Source organism: Gorilla gorilla, chromosome 5 (assembly GCF_029281585.2).
Source record: "Gorilla gorilla gorilla isolate KB3781 chromosome 5, NHGRI_mGorGor1-v2.1_pri, whole genome shotgun sequence".
In the NCBI taxonomy this organism is placed as follows: Eukaryota; Metazoa; Chordata; class Mammalia; order Primates; family Hominidae; genus Gorilla; species Gorilla gorilla.
In genome coordinates, this window is record NC_073229.2 from 42,638,615 (window position 1) to 42,662,518 (window position 23,904).

General features: G+C 40.5%; 1 protein-coding gene and 1 pseudogene across 4 annotated transcripts in view; one reads left to right on the plus strand and one right to left on the minus strand.

Moving 5' to 3' along the window:
* Positions 1–23,904, minus strand: part of RIPOR2 (RHO family interacting cell polarization regulator 2) — a 231,943-nt gene that overhangs the window by 144,439 nt on the left and 63,600 nt on the right. The window lies entirely within an intron of this gene.
* On the plus strand, positions 21,787–22,542 carry LOC101152760 (peptidyl-prolyl cis-trans isomerase A-like; annotated as a pseudogene).

Consider the following 23,904-nt stretch of genomic DNA (forward strand, 5'->3'; position numbering starts at 1 on the left):
AGAGACAAGATCTCACTATATTGCCCAGGCTGGTCTCGAACTCCTGAGCTCAAGTGATCCTTCTGCCTCAGCCTCCCAAAATGCTGAGATGACAGGTGTGAACCACTGCACTCAGCCTTAGGCCCCGTCTTTAATAGTGGCTTCTCGTGGCAAAGAAATAAACAGCACACATTGGATTAATAACATATTCTCATTCCCAAGAGTCCTAGCATTAATAATAAAATGTATGCCTTCTAGAATGAGAAAGTCTTTGAGATTCTTAGACATTTTGGTGGCTGCGCAGCACTTAGGGCATTCTTCCTAATGTGGTATATATGGACATGAACAAATAGTAAAAGAATTAAGAGTTGTGGCCATTTATATATCCTGATTTGTAGAACAGGTAATGACATATATACTGAGTATGTGCAGATGTGCTTAGAGGAAAGGATGTTGGCCAAAATGTGAACAAGGATGTTATCTCTGGATTAGATATTTTGGGAGGAGAGTTTACATCTATATGTTTGCTTGTATTGTTTGCATTTTAATTTTTTGTCAAAAAATTTATCAATTTATAATACCTGTCCATTGTAAATACAGCAAGTAAGATTGAAAAAGGAAGTTTAAAATCCAACCATAGTCCCAAGAGCCAGAAATAAACACTGTTAATATTTTGGCTTAGAACCTTCCAGATCTTCTGCTATGCGTGGCATATTTTCTTTGTAACCTCTCATCAGCCTTGGATTACTCTGTCTCCATTTCCTAGACCGGGGCTTCTGAGCCCTGGGGGACAGAAGGCTCACAGCTCACACAATATTAAGTTAGTTTTAAAACACAGTAGGCCCCTCACCCCTGCTCACAATTTTTAAAAAACGATCTCTAGTTAGCCCTTTTTCATTCCTCCCCCCACTATTTCAAAGCTTAAACCATTCTCCCTATCTCACCTCCTATTTCAGAGAAAATATAGACCATCAAGCATGACTCTCTTACTTTCTTCTCTTCCGCTTTTAAATCTGCAGTTTCTTTTCTTCCCCTCTGTTATAGTTGAAAACCTATCTCTTACTCCGTCTAAGGTCCATGCTGCTCCTTCAAAAAAAAAAAAAATTACAAGCCTGGTGCAGTGGCTCACGGCTGTAATCCCACTTTGAGAGGCTGAGGTGGGTGGATCACTTGAGGTCAGGAGTTCGAAACCAGCCTGGCCAACATGATGAAACCCTGTCTCTACTAAAAATAAAAAAAAAATTAGCCAGGTGTGGTGGCAGGTGCCTGTAATCCCAGCTACTTGGGAGGCTGAGGCAGGAGAATTGCTTGAACCTGGGAGGCGGAGGTTGCAGTGAGCCAAGATTGCAGCAACCGCACTCCAGCCTGGGCGACAGAGTGAGACTCCGTCTCAAAAAAAAAAAAAAAATTACAACTTTTCTCTGGTTTTATAATTAATCATACCCATATTGAAAATGTTAGGAAATATGAAAGACACAAAGAAGAAAATAAAAATCACATGTAACTCAAACATTAAGAGACAATTACTGCTGGCATTGTAGATTCTTTGCTTTTTCCACACGTGATTGTGTGTCTCTGCACATTAAATGAGTATTTTTACACAATTGAAATTATTCCGCACATGCTATCTCATAAATCTCTTTTTCCCTCTTACAATAGATCATAAATATTTTTGCATGACTACAAATATTCTACACCGAGATTTTAAGATGATTTTTTAGGTTAAAAATAACTTTTTCCTTATTTTAAAAGCAGTGTATGCTTATTGTGAAACCATTAGACTTTTGTTAAAAGGGAGAAAGACTTAAATACTTATCATCTTACCTCTGAGATATGATGAGCTGACATAATTTTTATATAAATTTAATAAAAATAAGTTCAGTCAGGTATCATTCTATATCATTTGTGATATACAAATATTTCATTTAATCCTCATGACACGCTAGGTAGTTGTAATTATTATGATAATCCCCATTTTCTAGATGAGGAAACTGAGGCCTAAAGAATTTAAGTAATCTGTTTGAAGTTTTTAAGTGGTAGAGGTGGGCTATGGACCTAGGCAGTCTGCCTGCAGAGGCTGGAGTTTTAATAACTCATCTGTGCAGCTCTCAATTTATAGGGAACGTCTTTCCACATCAATAAATCTTCCTCTCTGTGCCTTGCTTGCAAATATCTACTCTAGCTCAGAATCAGATAAACATTGTTTTGTTTTCTTGTAGTTCTTTTAAGATTTTCTCTTTCGATTACCAGTTGCATGTAGAATTACTTTTGTTTTTGCTGTGGGTGGATTCTCACTTCAGGTTTTTTCCAAATGGTTAACAAATGATCCAAGTTTTATTTATTGAACAACCTATCGTTTCTCCACCAACTTACACTGCTATCTTTGTTTCTGCTTCTGTCTTCTCTTGACTTCTTTGAAAATTTATTTCATCTATTATCCACCATTTCTCCTGGATCTTGAAAATATGAGGTAGCTTTGAATTATTGGTACATTTGCTTAATTAATTGATTGATGTATTATTCATTAAGTAGCATTTATAAAGGATGCAACAGGAAGATTTTTAAAAATCTCTCTTGGGACTCACTGTCTAAAGACGTGTACGACTCTTTTTAAGAAACACTTAAGTTGCACTTACAATGTGTCAGTCACTGTTCTTGGTGATTTACAAATATTATCTTATTTAATCCTCATAGCAAGACTATGATATAGGTACTATTTATATCCCCACTTTTCATATGAGGCAATAAAGCATCGAGAGGTTAAGTAACTTGTCCAAAGTTACATAGCTGGTAAATGGGTGGCTGGGAAAAGTTAACTGGCAATTCCAATGTTATGCAATGAGTGTCATTATCATAGGGGAAATATAGGGTTCTGTGGGCTGTTAGTAAGGGCATTTGATAGAGCCATGGGAGTCAGGAAAGACTTTTGGAGGGAGTGATGGCCAAATGATTCCTAAAGAATGAGAAGGAGGGCCGGGTGCAGTGGCTCACGCCTGTAATCCCAACACTTTGGGAGGCCGAGGCGGGTGGATCACGAGGTCAGGAGATCGAGACCATCCTGGCTAACATGGTGAAACCCCATCTCTACTGAAAAATACAAAAAAATTAGCTGGGCGTGGTGGCAGGCGCCTGTAGTCCCAGCTACTTGGGAGGCTGAGGCAGGAAAATGGCGTGAACCTAGGAGGCAGAGCTTGTGGTGAGCTGAGGTCGTGCCACTGCACTCCAGCCTGGGCGACAGAGCGAAGACTCCATCTCAAAAAACAAAAAAACAAAAACAAATAAACAATTACACTTAAAAAATTACAAATCCTTCTGATAACACTGTTGGTGGTATTGTAAACTGGATCAGTCTTTCTTGAGTGTATGATGGTGACAAGTAACATACTCTTAATAGTTTGATCTAGTAATGTCTTTTGAAAAACAACTTAAGGACATAATCTAAGAGAACAAAAAATATACACAAAGATGTGTTATTTAGGCAAAAATGGAAAAATATCCGAATGCCTAAGAATCAGAGAATGGATTTTAAAAAGCTATGTTTTGCAATGAAACACTATAGAACACTAAATAATAACTATGGTTATTATAGTGTAGTATGGTCACATGTACAAATGCATCTACTAAATAATGTTGACATGTGCAAAGCAGAATTTGCATATGCACCTTAATTGAAAATGATCTAAGGAAGGATGGATTCTGATACTCAAAATTAATTTAACACAATATTAATATCCATTAGATCTATTTTTAGCCTTCTCACAAAGGCAACCTAAATTTAAAATGGAAGTTAAAATAAACCTCTCTGAAAATCAAAATAAACACCTTTCTATTTCTTCAACACATTTTTTACTTAGTTACTTCCCAGCACATTAACTCCTTATTTTAGTATGAGAGGGGGAGAATAAACACTCAGAAGAAATGAAAGATTTCTTAGAATTTTGCTATTAAAATTAATTATTATTCCTGAGACGTATAATCAACACCCAATGATGTGTTATCTCTTTGATGTTTGATGAGCTACACTGGAAACATGTCTGCCTATAATTTGGGGTGAGAAACAGAGTGAACTTTCACTCTTGGGTATATGATGGTTTATTCATTTTCTAGGACTGTTGTAACAAAGTACCACAAACTGGGTGGCTGAAAACAATAGAAATTTATTGTCTCACAGTTCTGGAGGCTGGAGGTCTGGAATCAAGGTGTGAGGAGGGTGGGGGTCATCCAAGGACTCTGAGAGAAAATCCCTTCCATGCCTCCTCTGTCTTAGCTTCTGGAAATGGCTGTCAATCCTTGGGTTCCTTGGTTTGTAGATGCACCACTTCAAGTTCTACCTTTTTTTTTTTTTTTTTTTTTTTTTGGAGACAGGGTCTCACCCTGTCACCCAGGCTGGAGTGGAGTGGCCAATCATAGCTCACTGCAGCCTTGAACTCCTGAGTTCAAGCCATCCTCCAGCTTTGATCTTACAAACTTCTGGGATTACAGGCATGAGCCACTGCACCTGGCCCTTCTGCCTGCATCTTCACATGGCATTCTCCCTGCATCTCTGTGTCTTCTTAGGGGCCCACCCTATTCCTGTATAATTTCATTTTAACTAATTACATCTGCAATGATCCTGTTTCCAAATGAAGTCACATTCTGAGGTACCAAAGGTTAGGACTTCAACATATCCTTTTATGGGGACAAAATTCAACTCATAACTGGTAGCCTTGGAGTTAATGTAATTAATGCACCGTTTCATTTCAGAATTTTCTCAGAGCAAAATCTGTGATGTCCATGACAGGTCCTAGGAGGATCCACACAGGAAAAGGGCTGGTAATGGAGGAATGGTCTCATGAAAGTAGGACAAGATTGCTTTAATAGACTGCTGACCTTTTTTCCCAGGAGGGTGTCCTCACTTCTGGTTAACCACAGATGTAGTGCTGAAACCCAATGGGTAAAGACAGCCGCAGGCTGTTGTGGGGACTCTCTCTCTCCTTGATTTTATATTTCCACATGGAGGAACACACATTAGATAAATGCCTCTGTCCTCATCACTCCCTCATTCATCCTCCTCAGCCAAAAGCAAACTAACTGCTTGGTAAATTTTGGAAGAAGGCCATGAGCATACCCCAATTAGCCTTTTTCTCTCCTCTTTGTAACCAACTGCCAGCATGTCCTCTGTTTCTCCACACACTAAACTGTGTTGGGGCAAAACTCCATGGGGAAGGTCTGTGGCTGTCTTGTGCTGCTTATGACTTGGTGGGAAACAAACACTAATTCTGGGGGGTCAATGTTATGCCACCTTTTGGCCAACAGACCTAAGCCACACTCTCCAACCTGGTTTTTATCTACATTAAAAATGTGTCTAAATTTCCTATAATGCAGGTGATGTTTTAATTTTCTTTTGTCTACCTCCTTCTCTAAGTCTAAATGTGTTACAAGTTCAGGGAGAAAAAAGGTTGTCCCTCTAGTCATTCTTGAACCTCCAGAAGAGAATACAGTTAGTTCATTTTTAGTTACTTCCTCTACACTGTAAAAACCAGGTATGGAACAGACACCAAAAAGGGTATGGAGGATGCATGTTGTTGTCTGTTTGTATTGCTACAACAAAATCCTGAGACTGGGTAATTTATAAATTATAGAAATGTACTTCTTACAGTTCTGGAGGCTGGGAAGTCCAAGGTCAAGGCACCAGCAGTTTAGGTGTCTGCTGAGGGCCTGGTCTCTGCTTCCAAGATGGCGCCTTCAATGCTGTGTCCTCACATGGAGAAGGGATGGAAGGGCCTAGGCTAATTCTCTCCAGCCCTTTTATAAGGCTCTAATCTCATCCATGAGTGTCCAGCCCTCATGGTCTAATCACCTAATCACTACCTAAAGGCCCCACTTCCTAACACTGCTGCACTGGGGATTAAGCTTCAACATAAGTTTTGAATTTTTTGTTTGTTTGTTTTTTTGAGACCAGGTCTCACTCTGTCACCCAGGCTGGAGAGCAGTGGTGCAATCTCAGCTCACTGCAGCCTTGACCTCCCCTGGTGCAGTTGATCCTCCCACCTCAGCCTCCCCAGCAGCTGAGACTACAGGCATGCACCTGTAGTGCACCCGGCTAATTTTTCCATTTTTTGTAGAGATGGGGTTTCTCCATGTTGCCCAGGCTCATCTCAAACTCCCAGGCTCAAGTGATCCACCTGCCTTGGCCTCCCAAAGTGCTAGATTTACAGGCATGAGCCACTGTGCCTGGCCTCAACACGAATTTTGGAGAGGACACAAACCTTCCAACCACAGCACATGTTATTAACCTCCAGCCCCCAAGACTCTCCCCAGTCATACGAGTGAGGGGTGGAATGTGCTACAGCAGAAAAACGGGTGTTGGTGGAAATCAAGGGATACTTTGTCCATTTCTAGCTGCTTTTGCTCCTACTTATCAGTGAGCAACCATTTGAGGAGAGTCGGCTTTGGGCAAGGTACCATGCTGGACCCCGCTGAGAACACAAAGAACCATAAGGCAAACACCACAATCCTCAGTAAATTTACAGTCTTGTTGGCAAAACAAGCCACATAAAAAAGACAAATTATGATACAAGACAGGATATGACCAGTGCCAATGAGTTTTATAGGCAGTTAAAGTGCCATAAATATTCAGAAGAGGAAGAGAACACTATGGAACAGTTTGAACTGATAAGACATTAGGGGGATACCTGTTGGAGAAGGGAGTATTCCAGGTTGGGGGAACATTGTGTGAAAAGGGACTGGTGCTAACATGTTCAAGATATTTTAGTAAACAATTTGAGCAACACTTAAGAAGTCCCTAGCTTGTGAAAATCCAGGGGTTGATGCATACAGTGTAATATGGTGCTCCTTGGGTGGCTCTGAAGTCAAGCGTGTAGCCTGGAATTCTGTGCTCTGGGGCAAGTCACTTAACCTCTCCAAGCCTCACTTTCCTTGTATATGGGGTGGCCGCTGTCATAGGCAGTAAGGATAAAGCAATAAGTAAGAAAATCCCTATTTATTTTGTGCTTACTTTGGGGTACAGTTGTTATCCTAAGCGTTTTTTTTTTTTTTTTTTTTTGAGACAGTCTCGCTCTGTCACCCAGGCTGGAGTGCAGTGGCACCATCTAAGCTCACAATCTCCGCCTCCCAGGTTCAAGTGATTCTCCTACCTCAGCCTCCCTGAGTAGCTGGGATTACAGGCACCTGCCACCATGCCTGGCTAATTTTTTGTATTTTTAGTAGAGACAGGGTTTTCCCATGTTGGTCAGGCTGGTCTCAAACTCCTGACCTCAGGTAATCTGCCCGTCTTGGCCTCCCAAAGTGCTGGGATTATAGGCATGAGCCACCGCACCTCGCCTATTCTAAGCATTTTTTAAATGCTAGCCTGAGGCAGGTACTTTTATTACTCTCATTACACATGTGAAGAAAGTATGGTCCAGAGAGGCTAAGCACCTCACTCTAAGTCTCCCAGCCAGCAAGAAGCAGCAGCCAAATGCATACTCAGGCAGTCTGGCGCCAGAACCCATGCTTTCAACCATTGCGCTAACTAGCTGTAAGGTGGTGGGTTTGTGAAGGGATGTTGCAGTGGGAGATATGATTGTATAGGGTACAGATGACCTTGACCACCAGAGTAAGAAAAGTAAGAATATCTGGCAACTGAGAGTCTTTTCGATTTACTGCTTTGCTGCTTGAACAAGTTGTTTGGACTTAAAATTACAGGTTTTGGGTGGCCATGCAAGGCCTTACAGAAGAGATAAGTAAAAAGCTATTTTAGGAAGATTATTCTTCCTGTGACATAAATTATGGTTTGGGGAGGAGAGAGTTTGGAGGTCGGGGAGAATAATTAGAAGGCAATAATAAAGCTTGCATCTAGAGCAGGTGCATTGGGAATGTAAAGGGAGAGATGAGTTTAAAAAACACTACTATGAGAAGAATATTCACTCCATTAAAGAATGTTTAATCTACTAGTCTATCCTTGTATTTAATGCCATGGATATGTCATCTTTTTATTTGGTTTTCATGGTAACATGTATTATCTAGGAGAGGTGGGATAAAAGAAACTTCATGGTTTTTTTTTTAGTATGGTAAGGTTTGAGCTTTTAGCCACTTAATAGCATTTGAAAATGAGCTACATTACAGCAAAAAGGAGATTGTACACTGATATACATAAAAAGGTGACAAAATTCATCCTGGCTTCCTTAGTCTTGTGAAAATCTCTTTGAAGAATAGCATACATCTGTTCAAATTCTCTAGAAGTATTATTGGAGGGTGAATTTGCTTGAGGTCTCCACTTGGGATTCAGTGATTGGAAGTGGAAAAATGAATGACTCAAGGTATCTTTGTTGATGGAGGCCAGGCTCGGGAGAATCAAAACTGCAAATCCCACCGGAGCAGGGTTCTCTAGTTCTCCTGTGTCTATCCCTTTCTTTGATTGGCTACGCAAACCACAGCAGAGAATGCATGTGTTTTTTTGTTTTTGTTTTTTTGAGACAGAGTTTCGCTATTGTCTTCCAGGCTGGAATACAATGGCGCAATCTTGGCTCACTGCAACCTCCGTCTCCTGGGTTCAAGCGATTCTCCAGCCTCTGGAGTAGCTGGGGTTTCAGGCGCCCACCACCACACCCAGCTAATTTTTTGTAATTTTAGCAGAGACGGGGTTTCACCATGTTGGCCAGACTGGTTTCAAACTCCTGACCTTCAGTGATCCACCAGCCTCGGCCTCCCAAAGTGCTGGGATTACAGGCATGAGTCACCACGCCTGGTTGCATGTGTTTACCCCACTTTTTGAACCCCTACAAAGAGGTTTGCATTTGGCAAATAATCCACAACTAGCAGAGGAAAAGCTAGTGCTCACTCTTTTTATAAAAATGTTGATATAGTCTTAAATCTCTAGACGATACCTAAGAACAAGTGTAAAATAATAGAATAGAACAAATGGTATATATGTAGCTCTTCATGAAACGGACACATATATGTACATAAGTACACATATATACATATACACCAATATGTACATATTAATATGTAAGGCATTTTTCTGGGAAGACAAGGATAAAAAAAATCTCTCATGGAATTTGCATTGTTAAGAGAAAAAGCAAGCTGCAGAAAAGTTGTGTATAGCACAATTCTATTTCAGTTTTTAAAAAAGGTGTACGTATGTTCGTGCATGCATGTGAATGTGTGTGTGTGTGTGTATTTGTCCTCCTTGGCATTCGCTTAGCCTTTGGGTAAAAATACGTGTCTTTGATCTTGTTGTGGAAAATTCTCATACCTGATGTTTTCTTTTTCTAACTTTTCTTTTGAAATAATTGTAGATTCACAGGACATTGCAAAAATAGTACAAAGAGGTCCCACGTACCCTTCATTCTGTTTTTTGAGACAGGTTCTCTCAGGCTGGTCTCGAATTCCTGGACTAAAGCGATCCTCCCCTCCTCCCGCCTCCGCCTTCCATGTAGCTAGGACTATAGGTGCTCACCACCACCTGGCTCTAATGGTTACTTTTTACATAACTTTAGTGCAGTATCAAAACCAGGAAATTGACATTGGTGCAGTATCAAAACAAGGAAATTGACATTGGCTCTGTGTGTGTGTGTGTGTGTGTGTGTGTGTGTGTGTCTTTGCCGTTTCACCAGATGCGTAGGTCCCTGTAACTACCATCACAATTGAGATGGAGAATTGTTCCATCGCTACAGAGCTCTCCCTCATGCTACCCCTGTATAGTCACACATACTACCCTCCCATCACTGTCCTTAATCCCTGGCAACTCCTAACCTGTTATAAGACATTTTACAATGTTTGCAAATGTGTAATTGAACCCATACAACCTGTGTCCTTTTGAGATTGGCTTTTTTCCCTCAGCATGTTGACCTCGAGGTCCATTCAAGTTGCCGTGTGTATCAATAGTTCCCTCCTTTTTATTGTGAGTATATTGTATGGCTGGATATATACCATAGTTTGTTTAGCAATTCCCCTACTGGGAGACATTTTGGTTGTTTCCATTTCTTGACTATTGGAAATAATACTACATGGACATTTGTGTACAGGTTTTTGTGTGGATGTAAATGTTAATTTCTGTATCATAAGGCTGAGGAGTGCTGATGTACCATATGGTAAGTGAATGCTTACTTTTTTGAGGAAATGCCAAACTAATTTCCCAAGTGGCTATACCATTTTATACCCCCACCAGCAATGTATGAAATATCCAGTTTCTTCACATACTTACCTGCATTTGGTATTGTCAGTATTTTTTATTTTACTTGTTCTAGTAGATGTGTATTGATATTTCATCTTGGTCTCAATTTGCATTTTCCTAATAACTAGTGATATTGAACATCTTTTTATGTACTTATTTGCCATCTGTATTTCTTTTTGGTGAAGTACCTGTTTAAATTTTTGCTCATTTTTGAATTGGGTTTTTATGTTCTTATTTCTAAGATTTGAGAGTTCTTTATATATTTTGGATATTGTCTTTGCTCTGTCATCTTTTATTTTTTACTCTATCTTCCACATCTTTTAAACTTTCTTTCAATTTTCCATTTCTTTGTCTCTCTGAGCTACACTTTTTTATTTTTTTATTTTATTTTTGGGAGACAGGGTCTTGCTCTATTGCCCAGGCTAGAGCACAGTGGTACAATTACTGCAGCCTCCACCTCCCAAGCTCAAGAGATCCTCCCACCACAGCTTCATGAGTAGCTAGGACTACAGGTGCACACCACTACACTCAACTAACTTTTGTACTTTTTATAGAAACAGGGTTTCACCATGTTGCCCAGGCTGGTCTTGAACTCCTGGCCTCAAACAATCCTCTCACCTCTGCCTCCCAAAGTGCTGGGATTATAGGCATGAGCCACCACACCTGGCAAAGTTTTAATTCTGTTACTTTATTTTTCATTTCCAGAAGTACTACTTCATTCTTTTTGAAGTTTGCTTGTTTGTTTTATATAGTTCTTGGTTTCCTGCACATATTTTCAAACTTGCGTATTTCTTTAAACATATTAAACATGACCATCTTATAGTCTGTGTCTCATAATTTAATTACATGATGCCTGAAGTCTTTGTGGGTCTTTCCCGACTACACATAGTTTCTTTTACAATTGTTTGCAGATCAATGATTTTTTTAAAAAACATTTTATTGGAAATAAAATCTAGAAAAAGAAAAGCTATACACAAAACAAATGTGTAGCTAATGAATTATTATAATGCAGACACTATTTTTATTTACACCTAAGTCTAGAAATTGAATTTCAAGAGCCATTGTATAGGCCCTTCCATGTGCTCCATCTCAGTAACTTTCAAACGTACTCATCACATGGTAGATACTACTATGGACAAATTTGTTTCTTCTATATTGCAAGAGTTTCAAACTCTAATTTGGAGGATCTCAGATGATCACAACACAATGAACTGAGGACTCTGAAACATGTACAAAACCAACTGCAGCAGGGAATTAAATGATTGCTTTATTAGAAAAACAGAATGAGATTAGGTGAAAAGCATGAAAGAGGATATATAATCTTTTTCCTCCTTTGGCTCTGGTACAATTTCTTCTCTTTAGCTACAGAGAAGGAACAGAAGCTGTGGACCATGCTTCCCATCTGAGCCTGTCCTCACTTTATGAAGCTTAAAGATCTCAACCTGTAACCCCAGAAGCATCAACCAGCACATACATCAGATGGACAGATTACCATCAAGCTCTCTGCAGAACCACAGAATGCATCTCATAAAGCTTCTTAGATAACTATGGCTATCACTAGATATTTCACTATCATAATACAAAATTTTCATGGAATAGTATTGTGTTTCATCATTCTTATTAATATGATATTAAGTTTACAAAATTACCTAGCCTCCCTCCCCAAAATGTTTTCTTTAATACTGCATTTTTGATTCCTATATCAGACAGCTGGGATGCCACGTGTTGGGTCCCTGCCGAGTCGGGAAATTATACACTTGAGGATTATGAAATTGGGCTTGATTGATTTAATCACTGTAATCATTGGCATTGTGCAGATATGCAACCAGGAGGTTTTCATTCCAACAATTATGCATGATGAAGTCATGTTATGTGGGAGGCTCATCCTTGTGTTTATTTCTGTCTAAATGGGAAGGACAATGGAGAGTGAGGCATGATCCAAGGTACAGCACTGCCACGTGAACCCACATTAGCAGCCAGGGGGAGAATAAGGACAGGTAATGAGCTTAATGAAGTCTCTGTGCTGTACTTGACCATGTAAAGAATTTGTATCTAATTAAATATATACTTATGCCATTCTCCTTCGAAGAGGATTAAAAGGCAGAATATCTGCTATATGATAAGAACTCCATAGATATTAGTTTCTTTCTTTATGGCAAGTCCTTCAAGGTGGTCTCAGGAGCTGTACAGAGGTGAAGCTACTTCAAATCAACCACTTTCTTTCAATATCCTGGAGGCAGTGCGGACACGGACAGAATGTCTTCCCCCCACTTGGTTCTACAGATTTATTTGAGTTACTGACCAAAGGAGTGTCTCCCCATTGGGAACTGGTACATAATTAGAAGGGCTAGTGAGTCAATCTTTGAAGAAGGCTTTGAAGAAAGCTAACAGAGCCTAAACCATTCTTATCATTATGGAACCTCAGAACTCTGTCTTGGGAAGGAGCATGTCATGGCTTGAGAAATCATGTGAGCTCATTTTCACAGGACTCTGGGCATGTGAATTTGAAGGAGACTATGTGGATGTGTGGAACTGGGGAATAAGAAGAAGCATGTTGGCGGAAGTTTGGTCCAAGATATTGTCCAAGTACAGTATAAAGGATAAAGATGTGTTATCTACTGCCACCATGCACAGAATCACAGTATGGTGGAAGGAAGCAGGGCCTTGGTACCATCTGTTCCAATCTCTTCATTTCGCTGATGAGGAAATTGAGAGCTGGCAAGGGTGATCAAGATCACACAGCTGGTGAGAAGCCAAGAGGTCCCTGCAACTCAGGCCTTCTGACATGCCCTGGGTGCATTTCCCATATGACTGTACCTGAGAAATCCAAGGATCTGTTTATAACATATAATTGGTCCCTCTCCTAACCAGCATAAAGCTTCCATTAGGGCAGAAGTTACAGGATGAATTAAAGAATATATTAGTTGTTTTCCTGTGTAATAATACATGATCTAATTTAATCCTCAAAATAGCCTTGAAAGATAGGCATTCTCATTATTTTCCTTTGTGGATGAGGAAACTGAGGTGTAAGAAAAGTTATGTGACTTACAGACAAAGTATCTGGGACTTGAGTTGCGATCAGAGCCCAGGTCTTCAGACCTGAGACCATGGACCACCTGTCTTGGCTGCAAGATCTCAATCTTTTTTTTTTTTTTTTTAGATGGAATCTCGCTGTGTCACCCAGGCTAGAGTGTAGTGGCGCGATCTCAGCTCACTGCAACCTCCGCCTCCCAGGTTTGAGTGATTCTTCTGCCTCAGCCTCCCAAGTAGCTGGGATTACAGGCAAGTGTCACCACACCCAGCTCTATTTTTAATAGAGATGGGGTTTCCCCATGTTGACCAGGCTGGTCTCAAACTCCTGACCTCAGGTGATCCGCCCGCCTCAGCCTCCGAAAGTGCTGAGATTACAGGTATGAGCCACTGCACCCAGCCAAGACACCAATCTTATATGCAGTTAACTTTTATATGTTGCACTTTGACCTCTTGATACCATCTTTCAAATGAGGGCCTTGACTGCCTTTCCTCTATCTGACAATGATTTGAGATATTGCTGCCACTAAGAGGGCAGAGAGGACCCCTCCACTTCTGGAAGCACCTTTGGGGTATTGTCTACATTCACTCCTGCTGGTGTCACTCCCTGCTGAGTGGACGCATCGTGTATACCCAGTCTCCAGTTGAACGACCTGTGGATTAGAACTTGAGTCTGCAACTAATCCTGTGCTTTCCACTAACCAGCGGTTCTTAGCTGGGACAACTTTGCTCCCCAGGGGACATGTGGCAACGTCTGGAGGCAATTGTCAAAAATTGCAGAGGGGGATGATGAGAGGTTGCCACTGGCATCTAATAGGTAGAGGCCAAGGATGCTGCTAAACAGTATCTGGACTAGGGTGAGGGATTTTAGGAGGGCACATTCAGAATCACGCACATGCCAAGCCTACACTTGCAGGACCCTGAGAGTGAGTCATTCCTTAAATTCTGTGCCCTAGCATCTTCCTGGCCTCACTTCAGTCCCTGGCCTGCTGCTGCTAAATGTCCTACAATGCACAGTACAGTCTTCAGCACCAAAGAATTATGCAGCCCAAACTGTCAATAGAAACCCTGCGTGACATCATGTTGCTGGTTGCCTGACCTATACTGAACTGGCTACACCTTTCAGAGGCAGTGCCTGTGACTCCTGGCTGCCTCTGTAGGTGTCCCGTTTAATCACCTCATTTGCTTTTCCCTTTTTTCATGACTTTCAACCACCTTCCCATCATTAGACAAGCGATATAAAGTGCTTGTGAGAAAGCCCTTGGGTATTCTAGGGCAGTGGTTCTTAAAGTTTAGCTTGCATCAGAATCACCTCGAGGGCTTGTTAAACCACAGATCTTTGCACCCCACCCAGTAGTCCTGGGAGGAGGCCTGGGAATTTGCATTTTCTATGTGCTCTGGGGTGATGCCGTTACTGTTATTCCAGGTGAGAACCACCGATTTGGGCCTCGCTATTCAGAGTGGTCCAAGGACCAGCAATATCTGATCACCTGGTAAACTTAGAAATGCAGACTCTCAGGCCCATTCCTGTTGAGCCACTGTGGGTGAGAATCAGAATTTGCCATTTAACAAGATCCTGGGGTGATTCACGTGCAGGTTAAATTTTAGGGAGCTGGGATCTAAAACAGTAGTTCTCCATTCTGGTTGCATATTCTAGTGAATAACCCAAAGAAGCTCTTTGACATACTGAGTTGAATAACTTTTTACTCACTTATTTTCACAGTATGGGCCACTTGTTGGAGTGGGGTGTGAGACCCCAATGTGCAAACTTGAATTGTTGAGGGGCCCTCTAAGCCACTAGGCTGTCATTTAAGGTCGATGAGCCCTAGTGACCAGCAGCAGAATGGGTTTTGCTAATAAGGCTCTTTTTGATTGGCCCTGCTCCCGCTCCAACTTCACTTCCCTCCACTCTCCCCTTCACTTGTGGGGCCAGCCATACAGCCACTGCCCTGCCCCTTACTGTACCCCCAACTTGCTGAGCTCACAAGCCTCAGGTCCTTTATGCTTCATGCTCACCTTTCCTGATCCTAACCTGGCTGGCACCTTGTTGACATTTCAGTCTCTACCAGATGCCGCCTCCTAAAGAACTTCCCAGAGCCAACAGAGACCTTGTCTGTTCACTGCTGTCTCCCCAGTGCCTAGAGCTGTGCTGCACATGGTAGCTGTTCAATAAATATTTGTTGAATAAACAAAATAAATGAGTCTGGGGACAGCTAAGGGGGAGTGGAATTAAAATGTTCTTTATAGAAGAGGCAAGAGGACTCTGAAGTTCCTGGATGGGAAGCCTGGGAAAGGGAAGGAAAGAGACCTTCAGGGCTGAGCGCCTCATGGAAGTTGGAGGGGGAAAGAAAGGGGACAAAAAAAAAAGGACCAATTGTTAGAGCACGTGGGACCATGACAAACAGAGACATCTGGTTCAGATGTTCACCATGTGAGGTATGTGGTGTTATGAATCCCTTACTCCTTCTCCCCTACAAAGTCTTCAATAAGCCTCTATACCACCCAATGATAATTTTTGTGAGGTGAGCGGAGGCAGTAGAGGATTATTTAGGGAAACTCAAAGAGGTCTTGAATTCTGCATACAGGTTGGCACAGGGCTGAAAATAGAAGAGACAGGTTTTACAAAGCAAGAGCAAGAACAGGAGAGGGTGGATAGCTAAGGGACTTTTCAAATTCAAATTCCTGCACCTTCTCTGACTCCAGGCCTAGTGAGCTGGACCCTCCTCAGGAGGAACCCGAGAATACGGTGAACTAAAAGCTGTCTTGGTAATCTGTGAGGAACCCTGGGTCAATCAGTTTATAGCCTCCGGGTTCACATGAATGACATCCTAATGTATTAAGAGTAGGGAGAAGAGAGACTGTTGAGCCCTTGTGGGTGTGCATTTAAAGAACTGTGGGGTGGGGAAAGGGGCAGAGATTCTGAAACCAGGGAAATATCATGCTGATTTTCAATAAAAGGAAAAACAAAAAAGTGAGATTTCCATGGAGTTTATGTTGCCATTGTGTAGTGGTAGGAGTCTGCACTCTGTAGTCAGACAGCCTGGCTTTGAATTCTGGAGTCACTAGCAAGCGGCTATGAGATATTGCACAAATTTTTTAACATCTCTAAGCTCCAGTTTCCCCATCTGAAAGAGGGGATGACAACAGTACTCACCTCTTTGTGCTAGTGACAGAAATAAATGAGATAATCATCATGTAAAGCACTGAAATCGTGCCTGGAACATGGTCAAGCCTAGTTATGACAGTATTTTTATTATTGTGGCGGTTGAACAAGATATTAAAAGTGGACTACTAAAGGGATGCTTCATAGGGACTTAGAAGAGGAAGCAAAAAACTACCAGCGAGAGTGGCAGTCACCATAATTAATAGTGGTTGTGGCTGACTCCTTCCATTCAGAATGGACACTGGCCATAGCACAGCATGGGTTTATGGGCAACAAGGCAGCCTGCCATCATTGCCTTACTGCCAAGAAGACTTCGATCAGGGAGATCAGGGTGACATGTTGTCTCTGGATTTAGCACGTCATTGACAAGCACTTTTAGGATATCCCATAGACATGGAGACACACGTGCTGGATAAGGGATGCAGGAATGATTTGAGCAGGTTATGATTAACTAGCTGAATGCCAACCTGGCAGGAGCGCTCTCGCAGCCTGTTATGGCTCTTTTCTATCACTGGTCCTTTCAAAATGTTGACTGATAGTTCAGGATGAGTGCTTTGCAAATTTATTTTTGGCACCAATATTTTTCTTTCTTCCTATGTGTGGTTAATAGAAAGCCCAGGATACAAAACAGATGAAAGCAGATCTGTTCTGACTAAATGATTTGATGACATTGAGGAGGGTTCCCCTCATTTCCTGAAGCAGCTATGAACATTTAGGGCTCTGTGTCTTGAAAACTTTGGAGCTAGATGGAACCATGAAGGCAGATCCCAACGCCGGCAGGCAGTGACTCGTTGAGCCTTGAGCACTGAACTCCAAAGCCCAGGAGGAAATGAGGTCAATTACTTGAGAACTTGGCTTTGAAAATCAGCAAATATAGTTATGACTTTGAGCAAGTTTAATGAGTCTTGCCAAGTGTCAAATTCTTCAACTATAAAATGAGGAGAGTAATTGTACCTACTTCATAGAGTATTTGTGCAAATCAAAATGGAATAATGAATATAGAGCTTTTGACATATTATTATTATTATCATCAATAAGGGGCAAAAAAGTGAGATTTCCATGGAGTTTATGTTGCCACTGTGTAGTGGTAGGACAACTACACAATTATCTTTACTTGATAGAACCAAAAAGTTTCTATCCTTTAATTGCCTTTACTTGATCGAACCAAATTCAGCAAGATGGCATGTAACAGGGTAAAGAAAAAAAATTATATTTGAATCTTACAAAGATATGCAGAAATATAGATATGGAATTTGTTAGCAGTCTATGGAGAAAAAAATGTAGGCAGTTTAGGTAACAGTGAAACTCAATGTAAAAGTCAACCATATGTAGTCAGCAACAACAACAAAACAGGGCTAAATGCAATCTTAACCTGCATAACTTAGAACATTTCCATTTTTCCTGCTCCTGGTCAGTTCACATCCCTCATCTCAGGAGTCACACTCACAGGGAACTGAGAGATTGGACCATTCAAAGGAGGCTGGTGAAGGCCCAGACAGAAACCATTATGTTAGAAGAACAGTTGCAGGCATTATGACATTTACCCTGAAGAAGAGAGGTCTCAGAGGAGGGTAATACAACAGAGGTTTTCAGATATGTGGGTAGGCTTCAGGGGTTTTATAATGTCTCAAAGGGATATTATAATGCCTCATGGAGTGAAACTAGGAGGTGGAAGCTTCAGAGAGGTAGATTTAAGCTCTATATAACAAAGAACTCTCCAGGAATAAAGTTATTTGTCCAGCATTACAATGACTGCCTTGGGAGGTAATAAATTCCCTGTCACTGGATGTGTGTATAATTTGGCAGCATATGTTACGGAAGGAACTCACAGGTGGTTAAGTCTGGACAAATTTTAAAAGCTCTTTCACCCTTGAAAAATCTGTTTTACTAATAAATTATGAAATGCTGAGTAATGACTTTATTTTATGGGTGGAGACAGGGATAGAATTTCTTTATAGAAAACGTCTGTTAATGTGAATCTTGGATCTGTAGCCATGCTGGAGATGGGCTTGCTCCACTGCTGAGGGACATACGTGCATCCCAGCTCTTTTAATTATCTATGGCACAAATTTGAAAATAAAGTAATGAAAGGAGAGGAAGGAAGGAAAGAAGAGAGGGAAAAAGAAAGCATCTATTAACATATATTCATTTGATCTGAATAAACATTTCTCCAAAAAACATATTTAAATAGCCAATTAGGTGCAGAGAATAGGGAATGCTTATACACTGTTGGTGGGAATGTAAATTAGTTTTGCCACTATAGAAAGCAGTCTGAAGATTCTCAAAGAACGTAGAACAACATTCGACCCAGCAATCTCATTACTGGGTATATATCCAAAAGAACATCATCCTTCTAGGCTGGGCATGGTGGCTTGTGCCTGTAATCCCAGCACTTTGGGAGGCCGAGGCGGGTGGATCACAAGGTCAGGAGATCGAGACCATCCTGGCCAACATGGTGAAACCTCCGTTTCTACTAAAAATACAAAAAAAATTAGATGGGTGTGGTGGCGTGCGTCTGCTACTTGGGAGGCTGAGGCAGGAGAATGGCTTGAACCTGGAAGGCAGAGATTGCAGTGAGCTGAGATCACACCACTGCACTCTAGCCTAGTGACAGAGCGAGACTGCATCTCAAAAAAAAAAAAAAAGTCATCCTTCTACCAAAAAGACATATGCACTCACATGTTCATCACAGCACCATTCACAATAGCAAAGACATGGAATCAATCTCGGTGCCCATCAATGGTGGACTGAATAAAGAAAATATGGTATATATACACCATGGAATACAATGCAGCCACAAAAAAAGAATTAAATCATGTCCTTAGCAGCAACATGGATGCAGCTGGAGGTCTTTATCCTAAGTGAATTAATGTAGGAACAGAAAACCAAATACCACATATTCTTACTTATAAGTGGGAGCTAAATCTTGGGTACACATGGACATAAAGATGGGAATGATAGACACTGGGGATGACTAGAGGAGGGAGAGAAGGAGAGGGATAAGGGTTGAAAAATTAACTACTGGGTACTATGTTCACTACCTGGGTGACCTGGGTCAATTGTACCCCAAAACTCAGCATTACACAATATACTCATGTAACAATCCTGCACACATGCTCGTTGAGTCTAATAAGTTGTGTTGGGTGGTGGCTCAGGCCTGTAATCCCAGCACTTTGGGAGGCAGAGGTGGGAGGACTGTTTGAGCCCAGGAGTTAGAGACCAGCCTGGGTAACATAGTGAGACCTCCTCTCTGCAAGGAAAAAAATAAGGTTAGCTGGATGCGGTGGTGAGCACCTGTGGTCCTAGTTATTGAGGATCACTTGAGCCCAGGAGTTCCAGGCTGCAATGAGCCGTGATCATGCCTCCGCACTCCAGCCCTGGGTGACAGAGCAGCATCCTGTCTCAAAAACAAAAAACAAACAAACAAAAAAACCCAATTGAAATTATAAAATATGTTCAACATCATTAGCCATCAGGGAAAATGGAAATCAAAACCACAAGAGAGTATTTCACACCCAGCAGGATGGCTACAACACACTGATAATCACAAGCGTTGAGGAAGATGTGGAGAAACTGGAGCCCCTATACATTGCTGGTGGGAATGTAAAATGGTGCAGTAGCTTTGGAAAGGAGCTTCACAGTTCCTCAAAAGGTACCATAGCACTCAGCAATTCCATTCCCAGTTATATACCCAAGAGAAATGAAGATATTTGTCCACACAAAAACATGTATGCAAATGTTTGTGGCAGCATTATTCATCATAGCCAAAAATGGAAACAACTGTTCATCAACTGATGAATAGATAAAGTGTGGTATAGTCATAAAGTGCAAGATTACTTGGCAACAAAAAGTAAGAGGTATTGATACACGCTACAGCATAGATGAACCATTAAAATATTATGCTAAGTGAAAGAAGCCAGTCACAAAAAACTACATATTGTATGAGTTTATTGAAATAAAATGTAAAGAATAAGCTAATCTACAGAGACAGAAAGTAGACTGGTGGTTGCCAGGAGCTGGGGTGAAAGGAGAAGTGGGAAGTGACTGCTAATGGGTATGGGGTTTCTTTTCCGGGTAATAAAAATATTCTAAAATTGATCATGGTGATAGTAGTACAACTCTGTGAATATACAAAAAACCATTGAATTATACACTTTAAATTGGTGAACTGTACAGTATGTGAATTAAATCTCAATACAGCTAAAATAAATAATGAATCTCTACTTTTCTTCATTTGTAAATTTCACCAAACTACTAACTTTTAATTGTAGAAGTTTAAACACAAAGAATTTAGAGATATTTACAGCATGTATAACAGAGAATGGGAAATATACTTTAATAAGGAACTCTTCCAAATCAAATAAACAAATATAAAGAAATAAGAAAAAGATGTATAGCACAGTAAAAAACTAGGCAAAGGACACAATATGCAAGAGAAGTACAGATGAACAGAAAATTCAGAAAAGCATGGGATGGTGAAAAGGGGAGATATTGATTAAAGGGCACAAATATTCAGTTATCAGACCTAATGTTCAGCATTGTGACTACAGTTAATAATAATGTATTTGTTAGCCAGGCCCAGTGGTGCACACCTGTAGTCCCAGCTACTCGGGAGTCTGAGGCAGGAGGATTGCTTCAACCCAGGAGTTTAAGCCCAGCCTGGGCAATATAGTGAGACTCCATCTATAAAATAATGGTAATAATAATGCATAGTATACTTGAAATTTGATAAGAGAGTAAATCTCAATTGTTCTCAGCATACAAAAAAAAGTAACTATGTGAGGTGATAGATATGTAAATTAACTTGATTGTACTAATCATTTCACAATGTGTACATATATTGAAACTTCACTTTGTACACCCTAAATATATAAATATATATAGTTTTTATTTATCAATCATACCTCAGTAAAGCTGGGAAAAAACAAACTTCTAGAGATCGGTTGCTTGTATAACAACGTGAATATACTTTAGCACTATTGAACTATATACACTTAACGATGATCAACATGCTAAATTTTATGTGTATTTTGCCAGAGTTAAAAATTTTTGAAAAGAGAAAAGTGTCAAATTTATTAACAGCTAAAGAAATGCTAGCAGAAAGGTTAACTGGTTCAGCCTTTTTGGATGTCATATTAGTAACATGTTAAAATAATTTTTAAAATTCATCCTTTTGGTGGAATAATTTTATATCTAGAAAATAACAAGGAAAAAGAATATGTGCAAACATACTCACTATGGCATTATTTATAATGACAAAAAATTGCCGACAGCCAAATGTATGACAATAAGGAAATAGTTACATATATTAGAACATATATATGCCTTGAAATATTGTGCAACCACTTAAATTGTGTTTTTAAAAATGACTAAATTATTCTAGAAAATATGATATTAAGAAACAAGAAAAGGCTTTGCAGACGCCGCCGCCGAGGAAAACCGTGTACTATTAGCCATGGTCAACCCCACCATGTTCTTCGACATTGCCGTCGACGGTGAGCCCTTGGGCCGCGTCTCCTTTGAGGTAAGGGGCCTGGAAACCAAGAAGTGACTGCTCATCTAATCCATAAAGCTATGTTAACAGATTAGAGCTGTTTGCAGACAAGGTCCCAAAGACAGCAGAAAATTTTCATGCTCTGAGCACTGGAGAGAAAGGATTTGGTTATAAGGGTTCCTGCTTTCACAGAATTATTCCAGGGTTTATGTGTCAGGGTGGTGACTTCACACGCCATAATGGCACTGGTGGCAAGTCACCACTGGGAGAAATCTGAAGATGAGAACTTCATCCTAAAGCATACAGGTCCTGGCATCTTGTCCATGGCAAATGCTGGACCCAACACAAATGGTTCCCAGTTTTTCATCTGCACTGTCAAGACTGAGTGGTTGGATGGCAAGCATGTAGCCTTTGGCAAAGTGAAAGAAGGCATGAATATTGTGGAGGCCATGGAGTGCTTTGGGTCCAGGAATGGCAAGACCAGCAAGAAGATCACCATTGCTGACTGTGGACAACTCGAATAAGTTTGACTTGTGTTTTATCTTAACCACCAGATCATTCCTTCTGTAGCTCAGGAGAGCACCCCTCCACCCCATTTGCTCGCAGTATCCCAGTATCTTTGTGCTCTCGCTGCAGTTCCCTTTGGGTTCCATGTTTTCCTTGTTCCCTCCCATGCCTAGCTGGATTGCAGAGTTAAGTTTATGATTATGAAATAAAAACTAACAACAACAAAAAAAAGAAACGAGAAAAAACTCACTGCATATATATAGAATGACACCAATTTTGTGGCAAATAAGCCATACATATAGAAAAAAATACCAAAAATCGTGGTAGGATTACCAATGTTTTCAATTTTTTTTTGCTTGAAACTTCTCTGAATGTCCTAAAAGGTCGACAGGACTATGTGTCCCCCCTTCCGTTTTTTTGGTATGCCTTTTAAATCATAATAAAGGTACATGTTTAATTTAAAACAGAGAAATTCAGAACACAAGCCACTTTCAACTTCATCTAAGAGTCTATTCTATCAGATACATAACAGGAAACGGAGACCAAATATTTATCTCCAATATTGAAATAAAGCATAGTAGTTCCATATTTTATTGTTCAAATATAAGAAAACTCAGGAGAATCATGTAATAAACATTTTCTAGTTTTGCTAATAATCTCGATGGAAGGAAAAGAGCCAGGTCCCGTCACTGGCGCATCAGTGATGGGAGGGTAGCTATGGTTCTGTTGAAAGGCTGCCCTGATGTTTTGTTGGTTTCTGTAAACATCTGGCTCTTGAAATCCTAATTATTCAGGATGTAAAAGTTTTGAGAATTATAGTCATCAGAATTTCCAAAAAAGTTGTAATGTTTATTGAAGGGCAGAGGAAGCTTCCCTCCCTACCTCCATGTACTCATCTAAAGCTGTGATATCAGCAAAGGATTTTGGGTGGCCAGCCTGAATGTCAATCAAAACTCCATGGATATAGGGATAACACAAGGGCAGTCAGGGCCAGGTGTTTATATTGAAATGAACCCAGGAAGGGAAAGCAGCATTCAGTCTGTTAAGCTGTGTGAATTGAAGCTTTCCTGCAACTGCCAGAGTGGGATTTCGATCTCTCATTAGAATAAGTGAGAATAAGTAAGAAAACCTTTTAAAGTGAGAACTGCTTTAAAAACTACTGTATTGCTCAAATATGAATCTAGCGTGAGTGAGTCTTTTTCATTCTACGGGCTTTGTTTTTCAGGCCAGCTTATTGGAGTTGCAGAAATATTTTTGTTAAGCTGAAGGTCGCCAGTGGCACGGTTTTAGGCATATCCCTTCACTTCACTGAGCCTGAATGTCCCCGTTTCCAATGTGAGAGTGCTTTCAAGTTTTAAAATTATAGAATTCACTGAAACAAGCATGTTTATTCACTCCTCTCTGTGCCGCCATACTCCTCACATGAGTATATAAATATATATCACTTTAAGTAACTACTTTAGGATCAGGGTCTTATTTATACCAAAGGTCTTTGCATGTAAAAGCCAGTTGGCTCAACCAAATGGCCAAGAAAAGATGTCCCCTTCTCTCCCTAACCTCCATGTAGCTTCT